The 15,697-nt window shown below is 41.2% G+C and overlaps 1 long non-coding RNA gene across 1 annotated transcript in view; it reads left to right on the top strand.

Annotated features, from left to right (window-relative positions):
* The window catches only part of LOC147758561 (uncharacterized), a 33,372-nt gene extending 18,098 nt beyond the window's left edge, over positions 1–15,274 (top strand). The window contains exon 3 of the long non-coding RNA XR_015318635.1: positions 4,785–15,274. This is a non-coding gene — a long non-coding RNA (uncharacterized LOC147758561). The remainder of the gene's footprint in view (positions 1–4,784) is intronic.
* Positions 15,275–15,697: the final 423 nt, after the last annotated feature.

Raw genomic sequence — 15,697 nt, 5'->3', positions numbered from 1 at the left:
GTAAAAGCAAGTCTTTCAGTTAGCGAGTAAGGCCTACGCTTTCAGGAATAAGATGCTTATATCCCAATATATGGTAACATTTGAAATTTTCAGTGTCTCTGTGATTATTCGTGACTGATGTTACCTTTCTGCCTAGCGATCCTCAAAATGAGGAACCTATTCGTGATATTTCTAATTGTCACCAAACAATTAATCTATATGTTATGGATATTATGCAGAGGTAGATATATAAAAGGTCCGTAATAGGTGTCTTCGAAAGTCGGGTTTGATAAGGCCAGTGTCTCATTATCCGTTCCAATTCCAAGGTGAACGAGAAATCTGTTGGAAGCACTTCTTTTGGCGCATAAGATCACGTATTATATGCTACAAAACAATTATTACAAGTGTCCGTATCAGCTAGATAACTGAAAGCACAGTCTTGAAGTGAGAGTTTGATCGGGCCGGCAACCCAGCGAGTGCTGCAGCTGGTAGATTGGTGGTTCACTATTTTGGCAATGGCGCTTCGTCGAAATTCTCGAGAGGAAGCACAAGTGGACAAAGTAGATATCCGAGTACGCGAGACCGTCGCCATGCCGCGTTGTGAAAAGTGGCTTCAAATGAAAATGCTCGTAGTAGTCTACTCTGTACTGAATTAAGCCGTGAAAAAAACATGGTTTGTTGCGAGAGGGGCACGGATAAGCCACGATGAATAGCTAGATGATCGTGACTCGTAAGCGGAGGCATGAGGAATAGCCCGCGCACAGACAACAATGGAAATATTTTTGGCGGTAGATACCTAATAAACTAGATGCCGATGCCAATGCCTATATTTAGATGACTGGGGTGGACTCGATTTGTCTTCATATATACAAACAAGCAGAGACACGCATGTGTGTGGCAGCTCAGGCTGCCCTTCATCTGACAGGTAGCAATGTCGCCACAGATAGCAGAATAGAAGAAGGTAGAGTTATTTGTACAGAGATAGAAGCAGAGTTCGTACTAGTTGGGACGGAGGCCCACCGTCAGACCCAGTATGACCAGCAACGGCGTAGGCCTGAAAAAATTCGTGTGTTCATGTGCTTACCTATGCACCGATGCGGCAAATTAATAGGCGGAAGAAGAGTCTCGTTGTTGCGAAATGTACGTTCGACACGTGGACTGTGGTCATACTTTTTCCTATGTTACTTAACAGAATGGTGAGTGTTTTATGGTATCTTGCTGAAATCATCCAGAGAGAACGAATACACTGGCCAAGAGCAAACATTGAGCGCTGGGCCACTTGAGTACCGACTAGGATCATGCACCTTCAATTTCTATATGGTCTATGGGTCCGCGTAGAATTTTTACATGGCAGATCATTTCAAACAGTTGTAAAGCCTTTCATGTATGAGGAAATTTCTATTTAGAAACGGTATTAGATCATATGGAAGATTTACACCTAATACTAGCGAGATAAAGAACGGAGAGAGAACAGTAATTAAAATATAACTCTTTGGCTGTACGAGTTATATTAGTGACGAGCGATTCCATAGTTCAGGCCGTTTCCAAATTGCTTGACGCAGATGTCTGCAATGGTCTTCTGTATCAGAAGGAGTACGGTTTATTTACTTTGTTATATTTGATATGGCGTCGTTAGATGCGAGTATAATAATTAGGCATACCTTTGTAGAAAATACTGTTGATTCTAGGGATAAACACTGAGGCGTCGTGTGTACAATAATTAGCGACTGTTTTACTATGTGCCTTCTTACTCTTACTGGAGATCGTATCTTATGTAGATATTGGTCTTGGGCATGTTGTATAAATAGGAAGTTAAACGTGCTTTGTAAAGTCGTTACATCGACTTTGGGTTGGAAGGGTATCATGCTATCGTACCATCGAATCAGCTGTTGAAGTTAGCTTCAATTACTTCACTTCTGTGCACTTCGAATGCAGCATTTGGCGTTTTCAGGTGTACGGACCTCCCTGGTCGCATGCAGCGTTTCTCCATAGCGCACCACCATCTTCTCCATCGTGTTTGCCTGTCCCTCCGATCAATATGAAGCTCGATTTTACTGCCGTCAAGTAGAGCAGATCTACAGAATTCAGTTTAAATACGGCACGGGACTTCAGGTCGTCGCCCTTTAGTCAGTTCGAAGTTCGAACCTAGACTGCCATTGGTGCCGAACGAAGGAGACACCTCAGCCTTGTTTGGCTGGCACGAAAAAGGTCTGATAACGAAGAATTGCCGCGAAGTCGACATTCACCTTTCTGGGTGACGTCTGAGCTGGTTGAGGTCTCGAATTTTGCTCTCTGGAATTGGCCAGGCAACCAATAAGGCCCAGTAGCCGCTGCTACTATGTCCGCGAGCGCCGAACGTTGGGGGGACGAGGGGCAAAGCGAACAATAAGCAAACGACATAACATGTCATCGTGTTGCGACACAAGTGCCCTAAATCTAGCCGAAAGAAGCCGTAGGGCAACATCGAAATAAGCCACGATGATGGCATGACTCGACATCTTCTCTGTTCCCGGAAGGCGGTAGGTGGAAGCCAAGACCGGGGCCGACAGGGTAAGTGTCGAGAATATTAATGTAGGAATACGACGAAGAACAATAGAAATCGACTTGTATTAGCGGAACTATAACTGAATACTGCTTTCGGCTAGACGCGGTCCACAGAAGAATCTAGCTGTTTTTCCGATTGTTGTCATCGCTGCGAACACTTCTGCTGCCGCTGTTGGTAAACGAAACATTTGCCTGACATTCCCAGGCTACAATAGTTGACCGAAGGCCCAAACGAGGCGTGGCCCTTTTATTGTAGAGGATAAAAGAATCGATGCATAAGTGTAGTAAATAAGTTACGTACATATTCGACGGTTGTAAGTAAGGACGAGAAGAGATTACCGAAACCATAACGAAGTTGACATGTCGTCTACTTCATAAAGGCAATAAGTTATGAATTATAGGTGTGGTTTGTTAATGCGGGATGGCTCAGGACAAAATCAAAGTAGAAATGAAACGAGATAGTCGAAATCGTCCTGCAAAATACAGTTCAATTTTGGATAGCGTACACAGAAGCTATTCGAAAAGGGTATTGGTTATTACTAAATATCAGCATACATGATGTCAATTAATAGACGTTCTTCACTGAAGTTACCTTGTAGCAAACAAGCGAACAAATGTCTGTCACGCCATACGTACACGGAAATTACGATTAGGAGTTGCAGCTAGTTTCAAAGAATCAGTGTTTTTTCCTAGCTAAAGTCCTTGATATGTTGTTGACATAACGTATTCGATGCACGAAGGCTATGCAGTGCGGTTGGATAATAGTCCCAAACTAGTTTAACCTCACCAAGGCCTTCATGAAGCTTCGTACAATGTAAAGAATAAACTGTTGTCACTGAGAAGTTCCTAATTTTTAGCTTAGTGATAATGTTACTGGCGACTGCCGAACGTAAACCTACGCGATATTCAATAACCCGTTTAATCATAATGACATAATCATAACAATCTTTTCTGACTCGGGCACTTACAGGCCGTTTTGAAAATATAAAGAGTTTTTGTTGCTTTAAAAATGGCGCCTTTTTTTGTCGAAACAGTTACTGGTATCAAACGTCGTGTCTGTTTCAACTGGTCTGGGGGCAGTCAGTAGAGCATACGAGCAAGACGGAGACGAGCGCAAAATTGACACGAAAAAAGTAGAACAAGAACCGATCGCAGTACTTGATTCGTGTCATTTCGGGGGGCAACGAACTTTAAGCTATAACCTAGAAAGAAATTTACGAGCGGATATATATCTACCATATATCTACCTGGGCTAGTTCAATCGTCGACTCAGCCCATCACTTATGGGCGAATAGGCCTCATGAAAGAACGAGGAAATCGACCTCTAGCTTAGCTTAACTTAGAACAAAGCCTAAGAGTACGTGTGAACGAAAGTTGAACCTGGTCATGTTAATAAGCCTAAATATCTAGCGAACTGAATATAGAGAACAAAGACCCAGCCATCGAAATAGGCTAGGGTTTAACATGGCAGAGTCCGATATACATGTTCTGGGCCTCTGTTCTGACCAGGTTATTGTTTAGAACAATATACGACACACAGTAACCTGATCAGAAGATGCTAGTTTTGCTAAAGCTTTTAACGTACACTGCCATTATACAGCAGGACACAATGAATGATGGAAAAAATCCCATATTGCATTATAACTAGCCGCGTTTTACTTCGCCGATAAAGAGCTTATGATCTTCCTTAAAGTCATTTGCAGAGGCGCTTTATTTTAGTGAAGTCAAGATAATGATACCAGTCACTTCCTTCTCATTCATATGATATAGAGACGACTTTTCTGGGATACAGGCCATGTTGTAACGGCTTGGAGTTACCAATGTAAGAAACAGTTGGTATGTCCTTTGCGTATTTTTGAGACAAATACATTTTTTAAATCAATATCTTAAAATGATTATGCCACTACAAACTGGGCCTGAGTCAGTCAGTGGGACACTTCTGGATGCCGTAATTTACTTTGGCGTAGAGAGACAGCGCATGGAATTAGAACATATGGTAAGAGAGACTCAACATATGCACCCTGTTTATAACAGTAATTATAACTAAAATTGATCCGTCGTTGAAGGCTGTGATAAAAAAAATCATTACTAATGGTAACGATATTGTATAAGGCACCTATCGAAGTTCGTCCTATCGTCAGTTGTCATTTGTTCGGTCCATTATATAATCCTACATCTTCATGTTGGTTTCGTGGGACAACAATTCGTTGACAGCTGCATTTGCTGGTCGTTAACATGAGGTGTTGATTTTGTTTTTTCAGAGACCTTTGCCGCCCACTCGGTGAAAAGGCACAGGAGCTATCTGCCTGCCGCATCGGTTCCACTAATCGTCAGCCGCTAGGATATTGCGGGCCGCGTTGGACAAGTGCTCTCGAATTCGTTTGGTCCCATCAAGTCACTTATAGTGTTACACAGAAAAAAGGATTACAACAATAGCTATATAAGTTCGCTCTCCTGCAGTTCTAAAACTACTCGAATGGTCATTCGGGTGATGATGGATTTATGAAAAACGGGCCTAAATAGTATAGGCATCGTTGCCTGCCAGCGGAATGACTTTACACGCGTACCATAAACCATAGACCGTACTGTAATAGCTTCTACTCGTTGGGCTAGCAAATGTATATTCACGTAGGAATTCTCCTATATCAGCCAAGAACATATATGCAACCATTTTGAATGACGAGACGGTTTCTAATCACAATCTGATTGTTGCTCTCGTAACTCGTTCTTTGGCTGGCATGATTTATATGGCTTTATATAAAAAGGCATATCGCGCTTAGAGCGGTTGAGGGGCCGAGCGTACCAATCGTATAGAATTCGACATAGTAAGGACACCGCATAAGAGCCTAATACGATTTCGCGATCGAGCTTTCTAAGTATATACATAAAAAGGTTAATTATTCAGAACAAAGAAGTTCAATAATACAATTTCCCACAGAGAAGCTCGGTTCTCCGAGGACTGGCTTGTGAACGTATCGATAGCTTGGAGGAATTTTCGCGTATCCTAAACACGAAGACCAAAGCACCGTTGGTGTCTGACGAATTGTTTTACTTTTTCCTATTTTGACCCCCCTGTGGCCCTTGAGAAGTCCATTGCGTTAATAAAACCCGCATAACATAGCTGAATACTTTTATTATTACTTCGCTGCTGTTAAGAGATTCAGGCCGCCTCAGCATCTGCTCAGCAAGCAGGGTACTTGTTGATTAAAGTCCTATGGGTCGAATAGCTGATCACTGGCTAGATTCAGTGCGTGTAGTTATATCTAAATGAACCTACTAGAGGATATATGTAGCTGCAACGTTTAAACGCTACGAACTTCATACTGCCATATGAGATAGGGATATTCACTAGTTATTTGAAAACATTTTCTTCCAGTTGGTATTGAATCCGCCTGTTCCACTCAGACGTATTTTCAACGCAGTAATTTATAAACCCCGTCCTCTTACAAGGACCGATCAGCATAGCTGTACCGAGCTCTGCCATAATCAGAATCATTTAACCTTGATTATGAGCAGTGTCAGAATAGCTCAGAACTGGCGGAAACTCCGAGCAGAGAACTAGCAAACAAAGCGAACGTAAACATGGCAAGATGGCTGGCAATACTGCGCTTGGCAACAGGCCTGAGATGAAACGCTTTGCTAAATTAAGTGATAGACAGTAGCCTTTAGCCACTTGTCACAAACGCAATAACCCTTCGAGCGCCAATGGAGCTCGTTAAAGAAAACAGCAGGGCCGATGCATCATGTAGACACTGTTTCAGGTAGAAAACCTACGAATAGGAAACATTTGTTATCTATTACGAGTCAATTGACTAAGATAAATAATACTAGATCCTTAAGTAAAAAAGGTTTTGGACTTATGGCTCTTGCGTCAATTGTCAAAGGGTTTACCTACAAACTTTCCCTTATGGCCAAATATTTATTTGAAAGCTTCCGTAACGTTTCAATGTTACAGACCACAATTATATATATATATATATATATATATATATATATCCAATTATCTATTGTGCACTAGATGCGTCTAAACGTTCTTTAAAACCTTAAATCTTTACTCTTTAAACCGACTATTTTCGTGTCAATAGAGAAGAATATAAATGAAGGGCATTGTTGCTTGAAGTGGGCTGAAAGTTTTGTTGTAGTCAATTTTGGGAGGTAGACCCTGTTTTAGCAAGCACAAGTTAAATTAGCAGGTTAAAGGAGATATTGCCGATTTGAACCAGGTACGGTCGCTTATTCGAGATGTTACGGTTCCTTTAAGTACTGCTGCTACATATGTAGATGCTTTTGAACATATCATTTTCTTCGAGGAGTTACTGCCCGCCGCCAAGTGTCGTCGAAGAGGTCGTTACGAGCAGGTGTTGCGCCAATGAAGGTTGTAGCGCATGAATGGGTAACGTATTTTGTTACGTTCAACATAGATCGATGGTTATACGTTGGCTTTCATGTACACGTCGTCTCATTGGAAGGGACACTAGGCCTTGAATGTTTGTTTGTTTGAGACGTCGAAATCGTTGCTTATAGTTATTAAAGGAAAGTTGCGCAATTTTCAGGCCCGGTGATGTCCTAAACCCAGCTTTTTGAAGGCCAAAACTATCTGCGGGTTTGTTTCGATGACCACTAGGCCCGGCGGCGAAATATGTTTACATCAAGCGTCTAAAGACAACTTCAACGATGTGAAGGAAGACCTGTCTGTGGCAGTTGATAACGGTCAAGAAGTCCGCAAACGCTAACATGCATCACAAACCGTAGCCGCGCTCTACTTATATTACGGGTTGTTGCGGGTATTGATAGAAATTTAAATCGTACCAATGGCAGGTTCAGCTATCTATCGATACTTTTCCGCTCGGTGAAAGACAAAGTGGAACGTGTTGCATTCGTTGAGTATTCGCAACGTCTGCCATTTTAATTATACTAAATTTTACAACAAATTGGTTACTTTGCAGCTGTTTCATCTCTTGGTCCTAAAATCTCTCTTCATTCGACACTTTTCATTCTGTTTCAGCACATCATAAAGCAAACGGCCTAAAAATTTCAAAAGAAACCATCTTAGCCAAAATTGTTTGTATCTGTTGAAATGCTCAAAAAGAACGCGAGTAATTTCAAGCCTTTCAAACCTTCAAGTAATTTCAAACCTTTTTATTATATAGAACTTTCAGCAATGAAAATATAATTATCATAATAACGAGGAAGCACGTGGCGTTATGATCAGAGAAGTCGAGAGAAGTCAATTGAGTCCCCATCATGTACACACATACATCAAACTTCACTATATTTACATGCATAGTCGATACATAGTGGGTGAGCTAGGTAAAAAAATTTATTGTGAATATGATACAGAGTTGTGTAGGCAAATAAATCACCGTTAGAAACGGCTGTCTGTTCAGGCTTGTGCCTAGTTAGGCTGTGGTTGCCTTTGTTTGGTGTATAAGCTTTAAGTTTTGCCGTTAATCAAAGTAAATGAAGGTCGTGAGCCCACCAAACACTGATCCTGCACGTAGAATAATACATAACTAGCCTTCAGTTCAACTACCGCTGTTCCTCGGTCCCGTTTGTGTTGGATTCGGGATTTCGGGTGCACTTCGGTAGCCTTCGTGTAACTTACTTAGAACGCATACACTTGGTCACGACTTCTGGCTAAAGGGATAGGCCCAACTGAACGTAAATCTACTGATTGAGAACAATGCTGGTCTCAAGCAGAGCATTGACGATGTAACAAGCTCCTTTGATCATTGTTTTCGGGCCCAGCTGCTTCTTTCCACAATAACTGTGTCCTACTGTAACAGGACATAGCATATAGATATGGGTCGATAACCATGACCAGGCACAGGCAGCGAGGTGGTGAACTGCCACCGAATGAAAAACATGAGCCTCAAGACAATTGGTGGACTTTAGGCTCGTTTACTCCACCCTATTTAACGCAGCATTAACGGTACGGTTTTACAACGGCGTCCATCTGCTTCTCAAGAGAACTCGCACTTGAGTGTCTCTGAAGTGTGGGCGCCGTATGGCTGTTCTCATAGTTTTTTTCAATATTGATGTGAAGCTGTTTTATGTGCTATCAAACATAAATAATCCGTACTATAGGGAGTAAGCTTCAAAGGAGATTTCTTTAGTTTCGATACCAGCTACCTATACAGCGTTTCTCGACATTGGCATATATAAAACACCGTAAAAATGTGCATCTGTTGTCTATATAGAATCATTTTAAACTGGCCGCGCTAAAACTTGTAACTTGTTCTCTGTATATGAGAATGGCAAGTCCAATTGTCAATGGATGCTGGAATATTGTAACTGCGTTCGTTACATGAGCGCACCGACCTTGTTTAAGATTCACAAGTCCATTTATTGAGGCCTGTTTAAATATGCGTACGTATGCGTGTGGTCGTTGGCAGGCTTAAACATACCAGCCACTAGTTTTTGTGCTACTTGTACCGAGTTTATTTTTTGACATTGAAAGCGCCATTTTGATGGGGGTGTTCAAAGAGACTTTCCTTCTTGGCAAATTCAAATGTTTGTGCGTTTTGACAGTTAACGATCTTTGGATTTACACGATCGAAGCTAACGTGAAGCTGATTCAGGTTACATGAGGGATAAACCTAATCGTCAGAGCAATGGACTTGCGATCACTCAATCCGAGAGCTCAAGTCCTGTCTCTGTTTACATAGACTACTTTCTATGTAGATTTTATTTTCGTCTGAACGATAGTAATAATAATAATAGTAATGCTGAGTGAAGTGACTTTTTGAGTGAAGCACACAGACGTCTACATTTACTAAATATATTAAGTAATAAATTAGTTAATTTAATTTGTCTTAAAAATATTCAATTGGCGGCTCCAGATGACTTCACATTGGGGTTTTTTAATCTGATATTTATGTACTCGCAAGCTAGAAAGGTTTTCAAGAATAGGGACGAAAGTTGCCTATGAACGTTTTCATACTAGCCACATCTTAGATTTCACGTCATGTCTAAAACCGTCAGTGAATATCATGGTGCGCCGGTCGCAAACCCGCCAGTATTTACATTAAAAACAGATAAGTAGCGAATCGTCGGCGAGCGAATTACCTTATTCTCTAATGTGTTTAGTGCTAGATCTGGCTATCACGCTACCTTAACGGACGCCAATTCAGCTTTACTTATGGCTTTTAAACGTAGCATTTTGGTAGAGCGTCAAGAGAATTCGACGTAAATTTTTGATACCGGTAGTCCCGCTCGTAGCAGAACGATCTGTCCGCATACCCTTCTTTCTTCATGTCTCCCAGTTGCATTTAAATTCTGGCGGGAAAAGTACATTGCTCTAATTCTTTGGGCCCCGTCCACAGAAAAGCGCGCGTCGTTTAAAAGTAGAAGAGCCGTTATATCACAGTGCGTTACATTACAGTACGACTGACCATTCGTCACTGAGGGGTCTAGAAAATGTCTAGGGGTCGTCAACCCTTCAGTTCTGTTTGTCGGGCGAACCTGCCCTTTGTACGCATTCGACTTCCTACGAAATAATGTCTTTGCTATAGCACGCGTTCCAGTGGTATATTTCTATATTATAGATTACGTTAATTTGGCAGACACGCATGCGCAGGTTCGGATAGGAACTAGAGATGGCGGAGCGACCGTTTGCGCAGATCGAATGGGACCACAAAGTTCCGAGAAGCTAACTAACCGCTTGCTTAATCGTTGATTGCAAAAATTGAATATATATTTTTATATTATTGTATTTCCGTACAAGTACAATTAGGAAATTAATTAAAACCAAAACAAGTGATATTTTTCCTTAGATGTATCTGTTCCCAACTGCGTGCAGCTTTTGATTATCGTTTTTAATTGTTTCATACTCTAACTCATGATACATACGAGAATAAATTATAGTAATATAATTTTACGAGATTGGCATAAAACCAGAGAAGGTCACGAACACGACATTTTCTGGAACATAATTGACTGTCACTGTTCGATCTAAATTAAATAAATTTCTAACAACTGACCTACGCCAGTACCAAGTAACATTCCGTTCCTTCGTATGTGTCACACTATGCTAACCCAGAGCCATTTTTGTCAAAATATGATATACGTAAAAAAATCTGGAACTGAATTTTAATGTCCAGTGGTAATGCTCGAATTGAGATTTGGGTACTGCTATAGCGATGCTAGTTGTTGATAACTTCCCTACTACTGTTAACTAAACATCTAGCGCCCTGTTACGAGACGAGCACCAAAGGCCAGATATGTTGTATCGCAGATTTATGTGACTATATGCGTCGTAAATCCAACGACTCATCTACCACGAGGTAACCACGCCGCTAACCGTTAGCGACAGATTGCGGTTTATCTAGCCATTGTTAGTGCAACAATCGGAACGGGTAAGCAGGCAGAGCATCCATTTCTAGTTTGAATCACCTCCATTGAGATATCGGCTAGTGAAACTCGCCAACGCTAAACTTAAAACATGCACCTTCGTTGTAACTTGAGTTTAGTATAGGGACAGCGAACATCTAAACTAACAGTATTAAAACCTATGGTTTTTGACATGAACATGACCGTCTTGGAGCGACAAGGGCATCGGCAGCGGTCGAACCTTTTCATCCCTGTAATTCTGTCATAAATGCATTTAAAGAGGATCCAGTGAACTTTTTGCACATTAATTTACCCAGCAAGGTTTATTAGCATACATTTGTTGATGTAAACAATAAATCCAACGTTCAGCGGCACTGGGTGGAAAGAGGCGTTCGCAAGACTGCCGCTAACCGTCAAGGCGACCGTAGACTTACTTCAGTGGCTTCAATCGAGGGCGCCGACACAACCACAACACATAGTAGTCAATTTAATTCAATAAACAATCATGTTTTCTAATCCGAACTCGCAATATTAATTATATTGTAATTTTACAAACGGTAATTAATTTTAAGGGTTGGTTTTTTAGGCAAGAAAAAACGATGCGGTAAGAAGCCTTCGACATTTCGAACATGTAGCTTTATCAGATAAAAATATGATACTCCATATTACATAGATTATGTTTCTAGCTTGTTTTATTTATTTATTTTCGCGCAAATTGAACCTGTTCGAGCAGGTTAAAAAGTTTCGATTTGAAAATATAATAAAAATCAACTTATTCTAACAGACAGAGGGATCACCGTTGGCTAAAAACTGCGGGGCAGATGACTGCGATCTTCTGCATTGGACTACGAAGTAAGGGGAAGCCTCCATGAGAATGGAGCCACTATGAGATGTCGTAAAATAATAAATTTCAGCATTCATATACGCAGTACTAATAATGGGTTTGCTTCTGGAACCGGATGTATTATGACTGCAAAAATGTACGTGCACGTGCGTAATACGTGTGGATTTGGCTGTAACTCTGAAGCTATTCGGCCGTTGTCTAGTAATACAGCGAAGTGGTGCACGATATTCTGAATTCGAGTTCAATCAAAGGGCCTGCTAACGTCAAAAGATGCAAAAAAAAATCGTCATTCGACGTGTATAGGCCTTGGCCTTTTTTCTCACCATTCAGTTATTGTGAGTCAGGCTAATATTGCTCGAACCGTTGCCCGAGTGATTCATTTGATATATCGCTATTTTTTTCATCATATTACAGAATTATTTTTACTGGAGGGAATATTATATTTTGAGAAATCCAACTCAATATTGCCAATTCAGAATGGCAGTATATGCGTTAGAACATCTGCCCGAAACGTAAAATGACAGGCGTTGGCGGCGCTTTGAATCCAGATACGACCTAGGAACAGGCTGTCGCGTTTGACGAGATCTACGAGAACGAGCATTAACTTTGCCAGCTGAACCCAAACAGAGCAGTTGATCAGCAACTTCGAAGAGATCCTCAAAGTTCGCATGTATCGATTTAGAATGTCGTCACAATATGATCTCCAATTATACACGGAAAAAATAACTGCAGATCACACAAACGGTGCTACCAATATGTAGGGTCTATATATTCACACTAGTACCTGCATAGAGTATAAACAAAGATGTATAGAGTAGCGCTTGAATTATTATAGTAATAGATAATATAATGCGCGGACATTTGAAATGAAGAAATGATCGTTGTCAATACTTGGGAGAAGAACAGACTGATAAGAATCTTTAAATTCTCTAATTCAAATTCTAGTCTGACATAGATTACAGCACAAATCAATAGAGACATTATTAGCCAAGCGCTATATACATAGAGCAGTTACACATTCAATTACCTGATGACATGCCGCGAACGACTGTTAAAGGCCATGCATTTGGGACTTCTGTCACCAGCAGGCTCAGCCTAACGTGACAAAGGTGTTAACTGTACGTGGAGCCCAGGCTTATCGCGACACATCGCTTGTGTTAGTCTTTCCATTCAAACAAACACGCCGTAAAAAAATCAACGACCGTAACATCACCAATAACAAGTGTTTACCGAATCCATTGTAAACAAAACCGTATTGTATAATGAGTCTCCACCGTACGCGAAATGTCCCCTTCTTGAGAAGCGTCTGCTTTCTGTAACAGTCTGGGTCTGTGCGGGCACCCTTATAACACAATCAGTGCATACAATCTTGATGGCATAGGCCGGTCCCAGTCAAGGTAAGGGTCAACGCCTGAGATGGCCTTTTCTATGTTCGGTGATAAACAACTGAAATGGCTCACATATTGTGCATATAGTATGCGAGCAATTTACCTTTATTCGTGTTGACAGCGTACACAGCACAAGACTATACATACGCATCCATTACTGCATTTGTGAGATTTCTCGATTCCATTCGTAGTTTTACGTATAACCGATCTGCAGCCTCACGAAAATAGGCGAGAGCCATAACTGAACGGTTCGATAGGATAACTCGCAGGAGGTTTTTTTTTAATACGTTGTTCCGATTACTTTTGAAATGGCAAGCGATCTGTAATCCCTGATATCAAAAATTTAATCTAATCACTTTGAAGAAAGAGTTGAAGTTAAGTGAACACGCGTAAGTTTCAGCGTCTCGATGAAGTTACCTTTCATACACCTCTGCAAAGTCCTTATTCTCAATTAAGACTTAAACGAGCCTTTCTTCTTTCGTTCTTAATTGTTCTAATTAAATCTAGTCTCGTGCTTACCTCCCGTTGCCCGTACGTGCGTTTAGCAACAAGCGATTAGTATACGCTGATCTCTGCATTTGCTTCGGAGGTACGTGTCGGCCGTTGAAACTACTACTGCCATGATATGCAATCGCCAGCGAGCTGCGTCAACGGCCGGTTCTCATGAGACATTTCACAACAGATCTCGTCTATACCGTTCGTCGTACACTACGACCAACTGGGCAGGCGATGTTGATTCCCTCTTAATGTCCATTCATTATCTACGACTGAGTCACTCTTCGAATGATACGTGGCATCTGAAAGTGTAAAATGGTATCGACCATTTCAAATCGTGTCACGCCTGTTCCCACTGTAACATGGGAAGTACTGACAAATAATCTTATTCTCGTATTTCGAATAAGAAGAAATAAGCGATCTTGTTTTGAGTCTATGTACCAAGGCACATCGACTCTTTCCCTAGAGGAAGTCGTTGTTGATTGAAGATATGCATCAAACAAAAGTGACGAAAGAAAGAAATACGGTGTTAGAAAAGTAGGTCTTATATAGAGCTGAGCATATCAGAGGGACTCTGACCGCCGATAATAAAGGAGTACGGCGAACGATTAATGGAGGCCTCGGGTTAAGCATGGTTCGTGAAGTCTTATTTGACCCGTCGACGCTTTTGAGTGACAAAAGTAAGCAACCCGATGTAAGAGGTTTGCTTTGAAAGATATATAATACGTACCGCTTGAAATAGATGACGAAACAGTTATGGGTCTGACCAAAGAGAGAGAGACGCCCCTTATTTGGGTAGGTTCAGTGGTTTGCTTTTATTGAGGATGATCTTGGCAGAATCGGCGGCACGCATCCCCAATGTTTGACAGGGCATATTACATTCATTTATATATGATGCCATATTTACAGTGTCATCTGGAGAAGGCGCGAATGTTTTTGCAATTGAAGTTATGCACTTCTCAGTGGTTCAACAAATAATGCAGCGGAATTCTCATCGCGTACCGTGTGAACGTCCAATAGTTAAGAGCTAATGGATCTAGCCCAAAAAACAAAGGACAATCCACGTGCGTTCGGAGCTCGACAATTTACGCTGAGTACGAGTAGTTGACCCGTTCCCAGCTATAATATTGAACAGCAAACAGGTCGCAGTATTAAACGCAGAGTCAATAACGAGCTAGTTGGTACTTTATACTGTGATTCACACGAAATTTCACACAAATAATCTCAAAGCGTCTAATTAAGCGATTTCTCTGTAGGAAATTGTTCACACTAATAACTCTCTTTTCGTCCTTTACATACAATTCCAATGAAGCGACTAAAAGACTATACTTGCCAAGTCCTATCTCGTTCTCCAATGCCGTTCACATGCTTATAATCATTTTAATGGAATCCGTCCTGTTGCACACGTCTTTGGCCTAGAAATGGTAGTTGACACATGTATGGTATACATATGATATTTTTCTGGATTAATAGAAATCGACCAACCGCTTTCTATATCAAACTGTGCAATAAAAATCCGTGAAAATTGCTTCGCGGAACAGAAAACTAGAATGTTTCTTCTGGCTCATTTCCGTGTAACAATCAATAAAATCCTTAACGATACATTCTTACTCCAACAGAAAACGTGCGTATATATGTATACATATACACAAGTCGGTTCATAAGGTGGGGAGGGGGGTTAAGCGGGTTTGAGCGGTTCGACAAAACTTCTACCGGCTTTCAGCTGAGAAGGCGGCGTACCTATTAACAACATGTACGTCACTAGGCGTAAACTAGGTAGCGGAAGTTTGCGAAGGAAGTAGAAAATCTGGTGAGCGTTTGCTCATTTGATGTCCGCGCCATTACGTTCCTTGCTAGACCACAAATTGCTATCTGCATGAACGCGCGGAACGTGAAAGTGGCCCGCCGAGTATATGCACGATATATTGAAATACACCATATGGACGATGTTAGCATCGCGAAACGTGTGGTGCTCCTTTTATCCACTCAATATGACTTCCTATCATAACCTAACTAGCTGTAGAGATTTATACATAAAGAACTTAAATATGCGAAAGGACCCGAAGCTCTGATTTGGTCTCGTAGTCCGGACTGATAAGTTGGTTGTGGGTCGCTT

The sequence above is a fragment of the Varroa destructor genome, unplaced genomic scaffold (assembly GCF_002443255.2).
Source record: "Varroa destructor unplaced genomic scaffold, Vdes_3.0 BEIS01000001.1, whole genome shotgun sequence".
NCBI lineage: Eukaryota > Metazoa > Arthropoda > Arachnida > Mesostigmata > Varroidae > Varroa > Varroa destructor.
This window is presented reverse-complemented; position numbering and strand designations above follow the sequence as displayed.